This window comes from Megalobrama amblycephala, linkage group LG16, assembly GCF_018812025.1.
Source record: "Megalobrama amblycephala isolate DHTTF-2021 linkage group LG16, ASM1881202v1, whole genome shotgun sequence".
Lineage (NCBI taxonomy): Eukaryota > Metazoa > Chordata > Actinopteri > Cypriniformes > Xenocyprididae > Megalobrama > Megalobrama amblycephala.
This window is the reverse complement of record NC_063059.1, coordinates 26436170-26455727: the sequence shown is the minus strand read 5'-3', so window position 1 is coordinate 26455727 and position 19558 is coordinate 26436170. Positions and strand designations below refer to the sequence as shown.

Genomic DNA, 19558 nt, shown 5'->3' with positions numbered 1-19558 from the left:
CGTACACACATGTAACGATAATTTAAAGGGATTGTTCACCCAAAAATGAAAATTTGATATTTATCTGCTTACCCCCAGCGCATCCAAGATGTAGGTGACTTTGTTTCTTCAGTAGAACACAAATGATGATTTTTAGCTCCAACCGTTGCAGTCTGTCAGTCGTATAATGCATGTCAATGGGAATTCCATCTATAAGAGTCAACAAAACCATACACAGACAAATCCAAATTAAACTCTGTGGCTCGTGATGACACATTGATGTCCTAAGACACGAAACGGATCGGTTTGTGCGAGAAACCGAACAGCATTTATATCATTTTTTACCTCTAAAACACCACTATGTCCAACTGCGTTCAGCATTCGCTTAGTGAGGTCTGATCGTGCTCTGACAACGGAAGTGATGTCTTGCACTCATTGAGGCAAAGCGCGAGACATCAGTTCTGTCATCAGAACACGTTTTCTGACCTCACTAACTGGATACGCAGGGCAGTTGGACATAGTGGTGTTTTAGAGGTAAAAAATGATATAAATACTGTTTGGTTTATCGCACAAACCGATCGTTTCGTGTCTTAGGACATCAGTGTGTCGTCACGAGCCACAGGGTTTAATTTGGATTTGTCTATGCGTTTTTTTTTTTTTTTACTCTTATAGACGAAGTTCCCACTGACATGCATTATACAACTGACAGACCGCAACGGTTGGAGTTAAAAATCATCATTTGTGTTCTACTGAAGAAACAAAGTCACCTACATCTTGGATGCCCTGGGGGTAAGCAGATAAACAAATTTTCATTTTTGGGTGAACTATCCCTATAAGGCATTCACTCCCGCATTTAAATGCAGTTGTCACTCCTGAAACTTACAGTGTGTACGTGGCCTAAGTGTACTCAACTGTGATATTTTGAGACACCATGAATATGATCTAAAATGTGCTTTTAATATACTATCTCTGTATTTAAAAAAAAAATGTATAGTTACCACTTGTAGTACACTTGAACCCATCTTTCATGCACTTTCTTTTCATACACAGGTTTAAATGTACTACAAGTGGTAACTAAATACAATTTTTTTTTTTAATACAGCGATAGTACGTTAAAAGCACATTTTAGTTCATATTCATGGTATCTCAAAATATCACAGTTGAGTACACATAGATGTTCTTAAGACTATCTTAAAAAGTACTAAAGATGATTTTTTAGTATATTAAGTACAAAATTAGTGCGTGAAAATAGACCACTTTAAGTACATTATGAAAGTGTACTTGTTTTTCACCTGGGCAATTCAGCTATAAGCAGCTCTACAGAAAACAATAGTGTCATTATTCAGCTCAATTTAGTTCAGTGTTGATTCAATTCAGTTTGATGTTGCAAAATTCGTCAGTTATGTAATTTCGCTATAAAGCAGTTCTACAAAAGACAAAAGTGTCATCATCCAGCTCCATTCAGTTCCAGAAGTTTTATTATCATCCGATAGTGTCAGTGCAGTGAAACTGGTAATATTACTGAATATTTGTGTCTCTTAACCCCTAATTAAGCACACTAAAGGCAACAGTGGCAAGGAACCCAAACTCCATCAGGTGACAGAAATAGAAAAAGAAAGAAAAAACCTTGGGAGAAACCAAGTAGAGGGGTGGGTGGGGGTGAGGGATGACAGTTTTCCTCTTGTCAGGACATGTGGATGTCCAGCGTGACTGGATTCTCTCTTCAGCTCACGTGGACATATTTCTCCTGTTTTTTTTTTTTTTCTTCCCTGGGGAACTTGGCATTCTGGCCGTGACCCATATTGACACCTTTGAGCCATTGTGAGAAGCACTGCTTTATGGGACATGTACACATGCGATGACCTCAATTCTCCCCATACCAGCACCGTTCGACCTCCTTTTTTTGTTGACGGTGATTCATTTTAAAAGCTGTTCCCAAATGTACAATTAGCATACTAGCTCTTACGGAGGTTATACCCTATCGCTGGTTATTGACCATTAAGCTGTCCATTAACGCATTGCTGCTTCTTCCACAGACAGGTTCCCCCTCTATTCATGGGCCTGAACGCTGAATGAGCTGATTTATGTCACAATCTCATTTTGGTGTGTTTTTATATGTGCGTTATAAACCTTTAACGGCTAATGCGTTAACAATATCCCAGTTCAAAACTCTGGTTGCCACACACATCAACATCGCTCTGGGATTAATTGAGTCTCACTGGAAATCTCTATACACTTGGGAATATCCGTCTATCCAATTGCCGCAGTAGTTAACAGAAGAGGTTTAGGGCTGTTTTATCTCAAATTTATCAGGATGGAATTGGGCTGAGGTCATTGTCAGGCGACCATAACCTTTTGTGCCTTCTCTATTGTGGTTTGAAGATAAAGTGCTGAAAGACAGGCGGCCGTCATCCCCCTCTTCAGGCTGTAAATGTGTGCAAAGACAAAGCGAACATTTGACTCGACGAACGCGGTTTCAAAAACACTTGACGAAGACCAGTTCCATCACGCTTCAGGATAAAAGGCATCATTTCAGAGGTTTTCATTGCCCGTTTAACTATCCTTGTTCCCTCTCGCTCTAATACCGCCTCTAAATTACCATCTCAAATCTACACACGATTGCCACACAAGAGACGTCTGCACCAGAGACAGCCGTCCACCCACCACCCCTCAGGCTCCATGGCATTTTATAAACCCTGGCCACGTTTGCCTGCGAATTTCCCTCGGATTAGATTTGTAAATCAAAAACCAATACATAACATGCAAGAATTAATCTGTTTTATATACCTTGGTTACATTTTTCCTGCCGCACATTTGGAAGATTTAGAATGTATTTGCACCTGCTGGTTTCAGCCATTATATGCTTCAGTTCATACATCTATTTGTGAGGCTATAAAACAGGCATTGACTACCCATGTAAATTGTGTTCCCCACAATAAATTAAATGCATATTTGCAAAAAAAAAAAAAAAAAAAAAAAAAATTTACATGACTGCTGTCGGTCCTCCCCTGTGTTTCAGGAATACTAATAACAGCTGTGCGAGACACATATGCTTCCTCTGTTTTTCTGTCTCAGTGTGATTTGGATTAAAGTTTGGGTTTTTAGCATTTCTGTCTCCCTGTCTGCAGCGTCTATTTATTTGAAGCGAGGGATGTTCTTACTGTTGCGAGCTGCTTGAAAATGCTGTTGACCCACACGCACCCACGGTTCAGCAGCTGATTTCTGTAGCGCCGGCACGCTCTGTCTCTCTCTATGTGGCTCCCTATGAGATGCCTCTGCTGGTAGATGTGTACATTAATCCAGGATCTAGTTGTGTACGACCAAGTATTAATCACATTCAGCCTGGGGAGATGACTGTTAGTGATGCTAGCCCGCATTCAACACTGAAGTCAGGGCAGGACACTTGGATGAATCCTTTTTTGATGCAAAGAAATGACTTCTTGAAAACGCTTGACTGAAATAAGGGGTGTCGTATGGTTCTTGGGTTTCACTCTTGAGTGTGCAACATAAATCTGCAGCAGTTTGACTCTTCTGTAACCCTGCTGATAAATAAGATTAGAACTGATTGACTCCATACTAGAAATAAGTCCCATCTTTATATTTCTCGTGATGACCTTAGCTATCTGATTCGCATTATCTTTCAAGCCATGATGTCACCAGAATTACCACTGTCAGATTTTGGGCTACTTAGCAAAACCACACACAAGCTTTTTGGATAATTCCTCCTCCTTTTTGGTGCCAAACAGGGCTTGTGTAATGACCGTATAAACAGAATAATGAGCTGTGCTGGCTGATGACTGACTAAGATGTAGAAATGCTTTCACATGCACTTGTATGTGTTCCAGAGTGCTGTTTCACACAGTAAGAATAGTGTGTTTCTAGGCTGATTTAATTTAACTTAAAGACTTTGAATATTCGTAATATTCACAAAAATTAAATATGTATCTTTTTTTATATTATTACTTTTTATATGCATATATATATATATATATATATATATATATATATATATATATATTGTTATGTCAAGTTATGTTATGTTGTTTTATTTATATATATATATATATATATATATATATATATATATATATATATATATATATATATATATATATATATATATATATTTTTTTTTTTTTTTTTTTTTTTTTTTTACAAATATATATAAATATTTGAAGTCTTAGATCTACATCTTTAGAGATGTAAAATCTGTAGAGATGTAAAATATTTGTATTATTTACAGAATTAAATATATTTAATGTTTAAGTTATATATTAAACTTTTGTAAAAAAATAATAATAATAATGGAAATATAAGTGTATATAAAAAAATATTAAAAGTAATTTTCTATAAATTCTGTTGTTTATCACAATTGTGCTTTTTTGATACACTAAAAAAATGTTTAAGATTTACTTTGAAACTATTTTATTTTGAAATTGCTTGTAAATTTTACAAATAATTACAAGGAAAATGGCAAGTAACACATTGAATCAAACAGGAAATTTTGAAGTAGAAATTATTTTTGAATTAGTATTGTCTTGTTAATACTAGAAAAACATCAGAAAATATTTTTTGGTTACACTTTATTTTAAGGTGTCAGTATTACAGTGTAATTATACATTTAAGTATTGAATAATAATAACAATTAACTGCATGTACTTACTATAGGTTAAGGGTAAGGATGAGGGTTTGGTTTAGGGTTAGTTGTATGTAATTATGTATAATTTCTAGTTATTACTACAGTAACCACATGTAACGTGTAACAATGACACTGTAAAATAAAGTGTTGCCTAATTTTTAAAAATGATTTTATGAGTACAATGTTACGTGCAAAGGCATATAATGTACACAATTCTTTTCCCCTCCCTATAGCTTATGTCACTGAAATTAGTAGCCATTTACTTACAGCAGCTGACTGCACACATACAGTGTGAATATAAGCCTGTTAGTCTGTGTCAGAGAAACTCTGGTGCTTAAATGTTTGGTCAGTCCTGCTGTTAGAGCACTTTTGGCAATGTGATTGTAGCTGAGCTTAGCCGAATATCGGTGCACCTTCATGTCTCATGCCCCAGTGAGGATCTGTACAGAGGTCAGAGGTCACCACCCCACTCTGTAGCCCCTCCTCCTTCCCTCCACCCACAGTGATGTGCAGAAAAGCCAATAAAATTGCAAATTTCCCCATATTTTCACAATATCCTAAATAAACAGGAGCCAAGCACACATTCCCTCGCTCTGCATCAAATATTAATCTCAGTGTGGCTACAGCGCCGTGCGGCAGCACCGGCCGCCCCTCTCTGGGTAAACATTGGGAAGATTGCTATTCAGCGGCTCTCATCCGTGTGCCTTGCCGAAGAGCATGACAAATTCTCTTCCTAATTACAAGGCGATCTGTGTGCTCTCCAGCACTGTAAATCCACCACACGCTCTTTCCTCTCCAATTCTGGATTAGGCCTTTGCATTCCCTCCTCATTATAGCTTCAGCTCAGGTTGGATGTATTCAAATGGGTGAACCAGTGTTTCGAAGAGTTCATCATATGTCAGAGGGGTGCTTAGTAGACCCCTTGTTTTGCAGTTGGTATGTACCCAAAGATTTTCTTTGTTGAAGAGTAAGAGTCATTCAGTGCCTTTTTAAATCCCTTTCAGCCATATTTTGAATTATGGATAAAGGTATTGTTTAATTTAGATGTAGTGTGTATACTTATAAAAGTAATATTGATTTATTTTAAATGTATTTTCCTTTAAAATTATATATGTACAGTCAAACCAAAAATTATTCAGACATTTTTTATATATTTTTTGCTAGTGGGTGCAGGACACTAGTTCATTTATAAAAGTGAGGATAGCAAAATAAAGTAAACTGTGACATATTATACCCAAAAATTCCAGTAAAATTGATAAACATTCGGAACCAAAAGTTATTCAGACACTTTGACCTGACCATGTTTTGCTTAAGTGTTATATGACATAATTAAGAATATTTTTTTCTGACACAGTTTATCTCTGAGATATATATATATATATATTTTATTACCATTTTTTTAAACTATAGTGAATAAACTATATTGATGAATGAAATGTTCAAGGTGTCTGAATAAATTTTGGCTTGACTGTATGGCATATAAGTAGCTTAAAAAGATGTTTCATATATAAAATTTATATTTTTATATATATTATATATACATTGAGTGGGTCGCCATGTTGAGATCACATGACCAGCCAAATGCCTTTTGCTTTATCTCGGTAACCCCTATGTTATCAGAAATGTTCACTCACTGAATAAATTAATCATGCCTGATTGCTAGTAGCACATTCCTTCAATGGCATTTTGTTTTTAAGTGATGTTTATCCGCATCTAGGCATGTGACGGTATCAAATTTTCATGTTGCGATTAATTGATGAAGCTTTAATCACGGTATTATCACGATATTAAAATAAGTTGCAAAACAATTTTTGTCATAGTTTAACAGGTTTAAGAACTCTTTTTGTAATAAAACAAAACAACTCTGACTGAAATTTTCAAACGGATTAAAATGCAAAAGAATTAGGCTATAAAGAACAACAGATAACACTTTACTCTATTTAATGCATTAACTAAGATTGAGCAATAGCTACATTTGTTACAGAAAGTGATTTTTTTTTTGTTAATGTTAGTTTAGAAACACAACTGATCATTGTTAGTTTTATCTCAGGTCCATTAAGTAAGTTATTTTGATTTTAGTAATGTTATTAAACAGTAACTAAGAAATTAACATTAATTAATAATAATTAATACTTTATAAGTATTTTTATTGTCAGTTTAGTGATAATGAATTAACATGTTAACTAATGAAGCTGTATGTTTTCAAAGTTTTACTGAACAATAACAAATAATCAGAACATTTCTAATCATTAGGGCATGTTGTAGTCCAGATTAAAATATAAAAATGTTTAGGTTTAAAAATAAATATCCTTTTAAGTCTTTTTGAAGTATTCAGTATTTGGTGCTGTGATGAACAACACTGAGATTACAAAAAAATGAATGGCTGTTTGAAGCATTTTAAAAACTTCACTAGCGCAGTTACTTTGTTTGCGCGGTTTCCGTGGTAACCGCTGCATTCTGCTGTTCCATCAGCGCCCTCTGCTGTCAGAGAGTGAACGCGCACTTTCATTCAGCGCGTCTCCTTCACTCGTTCCGCCCTGTGCCACATGCACGTTGGGATTGTTTACATCTGAGCGCGTGTCCTTTTGACGCAGAATACAGCGGTGTTGTGCATTGTATACGATTGATGGGTAAAGAATTCTTAATTGCCTTATAAAAAATTAATAATTGGTAATAAATTATTATTTACGGTATTCTGAAGTGCCCACGATTACAATATCATGCATATTCATTATCGCGATTTATCACATTACCGAATATCGGCACAAGTCTATCCGCATCTCTAGTCACCATATTGGCCAGCGCAAAAAAAAAAGCTAAAACAAAAAAAATCACCTTTAAGCCTTTTTACGTATAAGAAAGCTGGTGTGTGTTAGAAAAATATTCAAGCATATCAAAGTTAGAGATTCAAAAACTCTTTCTTTCTCTAAACTTTCCCCTCTCTCCTCACTTCCTCCCCTGCTGCACTTGAGCGTGCCCTTTACCGCTGTCAATTTTCACCCCCTCCTCCTCGCCAGCAGCACTGTGTCCTTTCCATGCCATTGTCTCGCTGTTTTGCAAATGAATGTAATTATCGGGAAAGTAATAAGAGGCCCCTGCTCTGGTTGAAACAGAGAGAATGTCTAAATGTTCCTCTGGAAAAACCTTGACAGCAGCCCTGAACAGTTGTCAACAAGACTGACGTGCCATCTTTGGCCACAAGGGGCAGCAAAGTACACAGCATGCAGAGATCGCCTGCCCTTCTTGTCCAGTCTCGCCTCTGATGATTAAGACATCCTCCATTCACCAGAGAACAGACTCATTTGAATACTAGAGGCCGGCTTGGGAGTCTTGGGTTCAAACCTGAGTTTGTAAAGCTAGGACAGGAGATTCGAGTGGCATCTGTAACGATCTTTCATTCAGCCAGAAAACCTACTTCTTTCCAGCAGTTCCCCTCAGATTTCAGGCAGATTAACACAGGTATATTTCTTCAGTATACAGTCACTGTCAGTCCCTTATTAAACACCACCTGCTGTTATTCGCCATGCTGCTCCTGTTTCTTTCTCCAAACCTTGGGCAGAAATGAGAGCGCGACGAAGTTGCTGACACAGTTCTCTCAGTCTTTCCTTAATCTCACACATCCTACTTCCTCTCACCATGTTCCAGCCGCACACGCAGTCATTTAGTGCTCCTGCAAGTAATTGGGTCTCCTGATGCTCCCTGTGAATCTGGGGTGTTTATTGAAACCGCTGGATCAGATATCACTCCCTATGGCTCTCGCTACCTCATGTACCCAGTGTCCAGGTGTCTCTTGGGCTTGTCTCAAAAGAACACTTCATTCTGTCTTCTCAATCATGCTTTTTTGCATATGTAAGAGCTCAGCTAGTGCAGAGTAATTGAGTATTTAATTACACATAATTGATTGTAGTTGCATATAAGTTACTATAATTTACTTTTCATGGTAAAAACACTATCTGGAATCACAGTCTCTTCTGTTGTCCTTGAGCTTCTATGGTCGGTATGGCATGTAGATATGGTAGCTATGAGATATCAGAGATCTTCATTAGGGTTGTGCTCAACGTGGAAGGTTGTCACATGGTGGAAGGAGTGGTGGGGGGTGGAAGTGTACAGGCGAGAGGTCTTCCTGTACCGGCGTTTCAATCTAATCTTAACAATTATACTGGCTAATTGCTGTCTTGTGTTCATGTCAAACGAGCATTATTCCTCATCACTCTCTCAGAGAGTAAATGAACATATTTATCAATGGCAAGTCTATTTATTGTCATTCTACCGATACAACTAGATTTTTTTTTCTACTGCATTGCATTAAATTTAAATATAAATAAATATTTTGGATATTTAAAAAAATAAATGTGTATTTAAATATCTGAATATATATATATATATATATATATATATATATATATATATATATATATATATATATATATATATATATATACACATTTATTTTTTAAATATCCAAAATATTTATTTATATTTAAATTTAATGCAATGCAGTAGGAAAAAATGTATGTAGTTGTATCGGTAGAATGACAATAAAATAATATAATATAATATAATAATATTTAAATTTAATATATAATAATATATAATAATATAATAATTCTGTAGCCATTCAACAGTCCAAAGTCTTTTGCTTTTTGACTATTTTTGAATCTCCAGTTATCACTGTTGATTGTTATTTGGATCTTTCTGGATTACAATCCGGCATCAAAATGATACGTTAATTATTTCAGCTGCTGTGAGAAAAGGCTATAAATGATCCGCTACCAGCAGCATCCTCACGTGATAAAACCGACTAGCCTGGACTCCTTCCTTTCTCTGTATGGACGTGATGTAATGATGCACAGACGAACTGCTGCATGCTCGAATTTCCCGTGGAAATCCACCATGTCGCTCTTATTATAAAACATTATTACAAGCTTACCGTTGTGAATCGAGCTAAGATAATGAGATAGTTTTGAACACTGGCTGGTTATGTACTTGCTCAAAAATTGATTTTGGATCATTTTTAACCAAAAAAAGTTACGGACTGCAGCTTTAATATTTTATATATATATATATATATATATATATATATATATTCAATATCAATATATGATCCAAAATCAATTTACACACATATAAATATTTTTCTACTGTCTAATTTAATTTATGCTTATCATTATCTATGTTTGTGTGTTTCAAGGCAAATTTGGCTTGTATTTCCCCTTCCTCCTTAATTTCCTTTGCCAGTGATCAAAGGCCTCTTCCCGGTCCCCTCTCAAGCACAGCTGTACCACCCCCCGGTCGACACGATTGTCTAACAGGCACGCTGAGGACACCCTGGGGGGGGGGCCTTCTCCTCCCCCCCTGCTGCTGACGTACCGGGATTGGTTATCTCTGTCACAGTGTGTGATTGCAACCTCTGGGTGACCCCTACGCAATATATATCGTCACAGGTTATCTACATAATGCAGGGGGAGAGGGTGAGAAAGCTATCAGAGAGATAGCGTGGAGCAATCAGACCTTTCCTGTAGACAATGACGGCCGTTGTATGACTGGAAATGTCGTTGAGGTGACAGTAAATGATTCAGAGCTCATGCGACGCAGGTGACCCGGTTGCGTGACTCTACATCTTCTGATCGACACACATGTGAGCGTGTTTGTCACGGACATACCAAGGGTATAGCCGCGGTGTAGTCACCTGCTGGCTCCTCTGAGGTAGATCTTAGTGCTTCTCTGGTAAATGATGCTATGATGGCAGATTAAAGCAAGCCATTGATCATCTCCCACCGCAAATGATGCATAATCCCTCTCGTAATGTGTCTTTCATAATCATCATGACAGGTCCCAGGAATGCACGTGAATAAAAAACAAGCCCAGGGAAGGAGTAAACCGATGAACGAGTTTTTAAGAAGCAGGCTATTATGAGACATTCGCCTTCTTTTTATGATATCAAACGATCAATTATCCAGATGGCTGGAAGAGGGAGCGTCACGACACAACTGCTTTGCATTGTTGTTTTTTTACTCTATTGCTACCATAGCTGTGCTCCGCACATGGCAATAAACAGATGTTGGTTTTGTTTTGCTTTCAAAGGCAGGTATTCCACCACACCACAGTTCCCTGACCAGCTACTGAGCAGCTGAGACTGGCATCTGCTGCTGTGTTTGAGCAGGAGGGACTCACTGCTGGCAGGTTGCTGTTAACTTGGCAATAAAGGAAAGTCCAGGAATATGAAGAACTATGATGCGCTTGATGTGTTTCGATCATTCTGTCTCATCAGGACGTTTGTTTTTATGGTCATGATGTTGAAACGTAGCTCTGTAGCGAGACTCGCAGCATGGCTAGCGTGAATGTGGCTGCGGGTGAGAAAACCACCATCACCCTTTTTTTTTAAAACAAGCTTTTTCTAGCTTGATTGTGCTTATCATATTCAAGATAATATTAACATTTTATGAATGTTTAGTTGAACGCTTGTGACGCATGGTTGGCTGTGCACATGAGACTTGTTGCGCTCTGAATGTTTTGGGAATATAAAACTGAAAAGGCGCTTATTTGCAAAGGTCACTTCATCTGTTTTACTGAACAAATAGCTAACAGACCATTAAAAAACTGTAAATGCCTTCTAAAACATATAATAGAAACAGATAGCAGGACTCGGTTTGAGATGCAAGCGTGATATGACTCTTTATTAAATACTGAATATTTAATTGTGCATTCTAATTTCCCATATTTTTGGATTCCCTTTGCCATTATCTAATGCTAAAGTTAATCTTTAAAAACTCCAATAACACTGTTAAATGTAATATTTGAAAATGAAAACTTTTCCATAGTGTACATTATAATGTTGTGATGCCTAAGATGCTTTAAAGGGGTCATTAATTGAGAAATTTGAACTTTTCCTTGAGCTTTTGCTATATAAGAGGTCATCATACTATAAGAATTTCCTGTAAGTTTCAGAAGTAAAAGCTTTCTTGTTTGTCCAATAAAAGATTTTATTGACACCAGGCCCAGTAAATGACTCGTCCCGGAATGTGCCTATCTATGTCATAGATGGGTGAAAAGCCGCCTCTGCAGAAGAAATCAACGCCTGCCTCATCATTGCAATGTTAGCCCCGCTCACTGGTGTGTTAGTGAGATGACAAGGAGAGAAGAGTGATACAGGACTAAAAATAACATTACCTTTCAAAGGATCCTAATGCTAGGAATATGGTTATTTATTTTCAAAGGTGCCCTAGATTCAAAATTTTAATTTACCTCGGCATAGTTGAATAACAAGAGTTCAGTACATGGAAAAGACATACATTGAGTTTTAAAGTCCATTGCTTTCTCTTTCTTATGTAAATCTCATTTGTTTAAAAGACTTCCGGAAAACACGCGGATCTCAACATAACACCGACTGTTACGTAACAGTCGGGGTGTACGCCCCAATATTTGCATATGCCAGCCCATGTTCACAACATTATGAAAGGCATTAGACAAGGGCAGCCAGTAACGTCTGGATCTGCACAGATGAATCATCAGACTAGATAAGCAAGAACAACAGCGAAAATGGGAGATGGACCAATAATAACTGACATGATCCATGATAGCATGATATTTTTAGTGATATTTGTAAATTGTCTATCTAAATGTTTCGTTAGCATGTTGCTAATGTACTGTTAAATGAGGTTAAAGTTACCATCGTTTCTTACTGAATTCACAGAGACAAGAGCCGTCGCTATTTTAATTTTTAAACACTTGCAGTCTGTATAATTCATAAATACAACTTCATTCTTTATAAATCTCTCCAACAGTGTAGCATTAGCCGTTAGCCATGGAGCATAGCCTCAAACTCATAGAGAATCAAATATAAACATCAAAATAAATACTTTACTCACATAATTCGAAGCATGCATACAGCATGCATGACGAACATCTTGTAAAGATCCATTTGAGGGTTATATTAGCTGTGTGAACTTTGTAAATGTGCTGTAATATAATTCGAGAGCTCGTGTGGCAGGGAGCACGCGAATTAAAGGGGCGGCGCACTGAAAAAATCAGTGCATAGTTAATGATGCCCCAAAATAGGCAGTTAAAAAAATTAATTTAAAAAAATCTATGGGGTATTTTGAGCTGAAACTTCACAGACACATTCAGGGGACACCTTAGACTTATATTACATCTTGTGAAAAAGCATTCTTGGGAACCTTTCAACAATGTGAATGTCTCATTTGAGCAATATTTATTTGTATTCGGTACATTTCACACTGGATTCTTTGGTAAATCAATCGCATTTCGGCGCAGGCTTTGCAAACAGACTTTTACGATATGGACTTGACAGTAATGCAACAACATGTAAGTAACTGTGTTAATTCTAATGCCTGATCTAATATGTAATGCTTCATGTACAGTCAGATGTCTATGTGTCAGTAAATCAAACCAGTGACTAAATGGTCAACTTCATGTTGTTTCTCTTTGTAGGATGAAAATTATTTAAGTGGTGATTCAATTATATATCGAAAGTGTTCAAAGAACACTCCCTTTACAATCGCTGGAGCTGTCAATCAAACAGCACGAGTTCTGGACTCAGCCCAAATTCCTGCTTTATTCAAGGAATCTCCTATTTATGTCACGTTTGCACAGCTAGTTATTATGAAAGCATTTGTTAGTTTGCAGAAATCGAGTTACAATGACGAGATCACTGCTTTCTTGCGTTCAACAACATATCTGTGATCGGCTACAATGTTCATCACTGCAACCTTTCATACCACAATGTAAATGTAATGCTATAATCAACACTTTTCACGATTAGTTAACCTTGAGAGCTGTAATAGTAAAAACGTGCTAAAAGTTTTCAAGAGAGTATTACTTGTCACAGCAGTGGGCATTTACAGCGAAGTCTCACAGCTGACACGTGCCTTGAAACAGAGCGTTCAAATCAGAGGCTAAAATCAGGGAAGGAAAAATGCCTTTTATTGCTAAATTATGACAATTTTGATGTAAAAAGCATATTAACATTATAAGTGCACCCCAGGAAACATTATAAAACAATGCAGTACATGACCCCTTAAAATCACCTGTAGCATTTAAAATGATTAATGTTAGTTATTAGTGATTTATTTGTAATTTATTCCAACAAAATATCATAGAATTTTAATATAGGCCATTTATCGTTAATTGGCCATAACAAGAGCTATGGTATCAGACAGAATTTTAGTATCAGTGCAGCCCAAATTCTGAGAATAGTAGATCAGATTTATATCCATTTTTCAAAGATACATTTATGCCATTTATGTGACAGGGTGTAAAAAAAAAAAGTGCATAGCAAAACCAATCGATAAAGATGAATGATGTCTAATTTACCCCAATAACAAAGTCTGTTTCTGTCTAGTCCATCCTCGATTTACGTCTTAGAGGCAAATAAACTCAAACTTCTCAGGAATCCTCTTTTGTGTAGGTGAGGCCTTTGTCAACAGGGTGCCGCCACTTTGGAAAATTCCCTCACTTTATGGGTTATATCGTGCGGAAGGGAAACAATTTGTGTATATCGTGATGGTTTCTGTATTTTATTGTTTGTTTTTTTGCCTTTCGAGTCCCAGCAGAGGGTGCGAGCTGCGTTTTCAGATTTGCTCCTCCGTTAAAGCATAATGTGTGTGTCATTTTGGGAGAAAATGGTGCATCTGGAGAAGTAGGTTGTGAAAATGGCACCTGATATGACCTCCATTTTAGAGAATGGTGGAGAAATAATGGAAACCCCGGGAGGTAAAGAGTGCTGCCTTCTCCCCTGCCCTGCGACGAGACCCTGGGCCAGGCATTAGAGAGGATGAATGACAATACTGAGATCCCAGCCGCCGCACTGCTTGTTTATGGATGTGTGTGCACGTCTGTGAAGTGTGCGATAGATTAAAGTTGTCTCTGCAAATGTTGTTTTTTGTGTGAAATCGATGATTGATGTTTCCCTATCATGCAGTGCTGTAATTTTTCTCTTGTAATTAACTATGACACCAAAAATCTACTCTAGTCTGTCAGTGCATAAACAGTATGCGTAATCTGTTTCAAAAATGTCATTTTTTTTTTTTTTTTTTAGTCTAGCTGCTGTTTAATCGTTCACCATGTGCCTGTAGCTCTTTTACACTTTGCCCTGATCTCTGGGAGTCAGACACATGGATTCATTTCCAAACTGGCTTTCAAGAGTCGCCACTGCCAGACCCCCTGCTGCGCTAAGCCATCAGCTTTATTTGTTGATCTGTATTTCTCTCCCTCCCTCTTGGCTCATCGAAGCAAAGAAGCCTACTCATGGGTTACCATTAGAGGCAGATAATCTGCAGTGATTAGATAGGTTTTTATGTGGCGGTTCAGGCCTGGTCCCAGAGAGGCAAGAGGAGAGAGACATTCAGCGGAGAAGAATAGGGCGCAGCGCTCTGCCAGCCACTCAGCTTTGCCTCTTCCTCTCTATTCACACAACCCTGCCAATTAAGCACATTCAGCAGGGCGCTGGAGAGACACCCAGCCGGAGGTAATCAGAGCCTTGGTCATCTCTCCTTCTCCCCTCTCATCTCATATCCTCTCATAATTTCTCTTTTCTCCTTTCCCCTCTCTTTTTTGACTCACTCCTACTACCTTTTTCCTCCTTACCTGCTACTGGTGTGAAAATGACAGAGTTGGACTTTACTGCGCTGTGCTTGTGCTTGAATAAGTTTTTCCTGTCTGCACCTGGTTGCTCTTCATGATGTAAGCTCATGTTCAGTGCATGTAAAGCGGTCTTGATCTTGCCACCTCACTATTGTTAGGGAGTAACTAACTAAAAGTGAGTGATACTAACTTAAAGGGTTAGTTCACCCAACAATGAAATTTCTGTCATTTATTACTCACCCTCATGTCGTTCCAAACCTGTAAGACCTTTGGAACACAAAGTAATACATACATTTTTGGGGGGTTTCTGAACCACACTTACAGTAGGCAGCATCATTGCACCTTTTGAGGTCCAGAAAGGTATTAAATACATTGTTAAAATAGTCCATGTGACTATAGTGGTTCAAACTTAATTTAATGAAGTGATGAGAATACTTTATTCGACTTTATTCAACAATTTTTTCTCTTCCCTGTCATTGTCCTGCACTGATCACGTGGTGAATCGTAGTGACGTTGCTGCCTATTTGTAGTTCAAAAATCCTCTGATTTCATAAAAAATATCTTAATTTGTGTTCCAAAGATGAACGAATGTCTAGAACAGGTGTAGAAAGACAAGAAGGTGAGTACTTAATGACAGAATTTCATTTTTGGGTGAACTACCCCTTTAAGCATGGAAGTGATCAGCTGCTTTCAGAAGCTTTTGATAAGCTACTTTTATTTCAACAAGTAGTTATATAGCTCGACCAAACGCATTGTAATTATGCATGTAGCTTTAGCGTATCAAATGTGCTTTCCTAAATGGTCCTTTCTCATTATTCATTCTAATGAATCATTTTGATCTGTCAGTTCATGTAAATGAGCAGATTCACTCATTTGAGTCTGCATGTTTTACATCTTTTTACGGTGGAATATTTACTTAAATGCTAAATTACTACTTTTTTTTTTTGGTGAGTTACATACAATAAATTAGGGGCATTTCTACTTTTTAATACTAAATTAGTACTTTTTTATTATTATTATTTTATACATTTTATAATTGAATTAATATTTTATATTTTATTAAAATGTATCTGTTTGAGTATAATGAGAAAACCCTGACAAAAACCCTTTCTTGTACCAAAAAATGTGACTGTGGTTAAATTATATATTACATATTATATGCTTTTTAAAAATTATGTATATTGTATTATCAATACTTCACCCAAAATGAAAATTAACCCCCATGTCATTCCAGTCTTGCATGACTTTTTTTCTTCTGCACAAAAAGAAATGTCTGTGTTCACCCCCTCCATTGGTGTCATTGGTTTTCATTGTTGTTTTGGAACAACATGAGAGAGAAATAATGATGACAGTATTTTAATTTTTTTGGTGAACTATCTCTTTAAGTCAGTCAGTCATTGAGGCAAATGTTTATTTAAATATAAAGAAGGGTTCCTGTTTACTTTATCACATTATCTCTGAGGTATTAGGAGGACATGTAGGCCACATTCAGGGTGCGCACACACACACACACACACACATTTGCAGGTTCTAATAACGGCACGCAGAACAGTCATTAATACTCCATGTGGCATGAGCACCGTGGGCTGGGCAGTAGTAATGGATGCTGTGACCAGTAATTAGGGTACAGGCTAGTGTTAAAGAGTCAAGACTTTGGGAAACCGATTTGTGGAATAATTAGTCTCTAACAGTTTATTGATGGCTCTTTCATACTTTTCCAATGTGTTCCTTTTGGCCCCTCAGCCCACATTAACGACCCTCTGGGTCTCCCCAAACAGTCGTGCCGTCTAATTAATTGAAATTAGGGCAGATCAAATGCATTTCAAGTTTCTCATATTAAAATTACCTGGGGGAATGAATTTCCAATTTAGAACTTGGGATTTCTGTCTTGTTAAATGGTGCTAAACGATGGTCTTAATATGCGCGAGGCAGTAATGCAGTAGACTAATGGCTGCTAATCTAAGGCCATTGTTCTTGTTGCCTTGTTGATACCTTTCAATTTACAGGACCTCATTGCTCAAACCTGTCTCCTGTTTAGGATGACGTGATTTAGATTTTTTTAACGGATCAATTCATATATTAGTTCATATAAACTGTAATGTTTTGCAATGCTTAAACTTTTTTCTCTTTACCTACAACGGTCTAAACTCTAGTTCACATTGTGTAATTTCTCATTCTCGGTTTTATTCTGCAGCTGTTATTGACACATATTGTGTGACCCAATAGGACACGCCTGTGTTTATTTCACCTTCTGACCTCTCTGGCTAAACGTCAATTCTCTCGCATTCATCTGAGTCAGATGTGTCCATCCTCTTGGGCTTTTGCAGTTTTTCAGAGCCTTGTGGAAGAAAGTCAGGGAACTAGACTTGTATCTGTGTTTGATATAGACAAGCTGTTGCAGTGAACTCTTGAGGGACTTGCTCTTCGGGGGCAACGGTCCCGTTTATCTCCCAACAAAAAGTCAATCTTCCCCTCTTGTGTACTGATTACGAGGCCTTATTGGCATTTACATCTGTATTAACAGTGCCACACATGACCCTGCATGTGTCCGGCCTGGCAGATTGATTAACAATGGATGTAGCTTCACGCTTTTTACCATGCACTTCGGCAAGGGGGACTCTGGGGGCCCCAACCTGCCCAGGACCCTGAGGGATCGCAGGCATTTGGTGAGGCACTGGACCCCAGCACGGTCCTCTGCTTCAGGAGCCGGATTAACCCTGTGGAGACACAATAGATGCACATGTCCCCTTGGCCAGGGCCAGCCCATTCAGACCTGCGTTACATACCCCCTAATAAGGATTAGGCTTAATGAACTGGAAGAAGTTAACAATAAAAGAAGCAGCCCTTTAAGCAGACTCTAATTCCATTTTGTGTCGCCTTTCTCTTGCTCATTCTGTCCTGCCTCTATTTGAACACAAGGTGTAATCCTCTTGAATATCAAAGATGGTTATAGCTATGAATTTACATTTTTCTCTGCTGCTTCTGGACCGATTAAACATCCCTAGTGAATGTTCTTGGGAGTGACGCAACTGAGAGCTCCCATCTGCTGTCAAGATGCACAAGCTCTTTTAGTTGGTGTATGGTGCCAGATCACACATTCCCATTCTTGTTATGGTCTAGTTTACATTACATTAAATATATTATTTTATCTTAGTATATATATATATATATATATATATATATATATATATATATATATATATATATATATATATATATATATATATATATATATATATATATATATATACTACCACTATCCACTAATATACTACCCACTACCGTTCAAAAGTTTTAGATTGGTGTGATTTTTTTTTTTTTTTTTTTAATGTTTAATAGTTATATTGTGAAATATTTTTACAAATTAAAATAACTGTTATTTGAATAATGTAATTTATTCCTGTGATGACAAAGCTGAATTTACAGCATCATTACTCCAGTCTTTACTCCAGTGTCACATGATCCTTCAGAAATCATACTTATATGCTGATTTGCTGCTCAAGTAACATTTATTATTATTATTATTATTATTATTATTAATAATAATAATAATATTATTATTATTATCATCAATGTTTTTGCTGCTTAAAGGGATAGTCCACCCAAAAATAAAAATTCTTTCATCATTTACTCACCTTCAAATTATTCCAAACCTGTATGAATTTCTTTCTTCTGCTGAGCAAAGAAGAAGAAATTTTGAAGAATGTCAGTAACCAAACAGTTGATGGACCCCAAAATACTTTGAAAGTCAGTGGGGTCCATCAACTGTTTGGTTACTGACATTCTTTAGAATTTCTTTTTATTTGTTCAGCAGAAGAAAGAAATTTATACAGGTTTGGAACAACATGAGGGTGAGTAAATAATGACAGAATTTTCATTTTTGGGTGGACTATCCCTTCAACATTAAAAAATTGTAATTGTAATGTTTTCAAACGTTTGACAGGTACTGTATAATGTTTTTGTAATAATATTTACACAAGAGTCATGAGTAGCTATGATATTATATATTATAATAATATAATTAAATATAGATCTCTTGAGAAGTCACGTACACTGGATAACATCTGAACCATGATTAAAAACCCCACGTTTAAGTGTAGTGGCTATTTCACTGTGAGGTGTGATTTGTTTTATTGACTTTTCTCTCGAAGGTGAATCCTTTTATTCTCAGCAGTGATGTTAAACTGAAGAGGCATGGCCAGTCAATGAGGAGGGCTTTTGGAAGGTTTCTGTCTGTTTTTTTGTTGCTCGCTCAGATCATACTCAGATCTCCAAATGCAATATCACAAAGCCGTTTACCCAAAACCATATTCCTGACATGAAACTAGCCATTTACAG

General features: G+C 37.0%; 1 long non-coding RNA gene across 5 annotated transcripts in view; it reads left to right on the top strand.

Moving 5' to 3' along the window:
- Positions 1 to 19558, top strand: part of LOC125248315 — a 184203-nt gene that overhangs the window by 87820 nt on the left and 76825 nt on the right. The window contains exon 3 of one of the 5 annotated variants that reach the window (XR_007180288.1): positions 10703 to 11472. The exons of the other annotated variants lie outside the window; for them this stretch is intronic. This is a non-coding gene — a long non-coding RNA (uncharacterized LOC125248315). Of the gene's footprint in view, positions 1 to 10702; positions 11473 to 19558 lie in introns of those variants that run through there. 5 annotated transcript variants of the gene reach the window in all.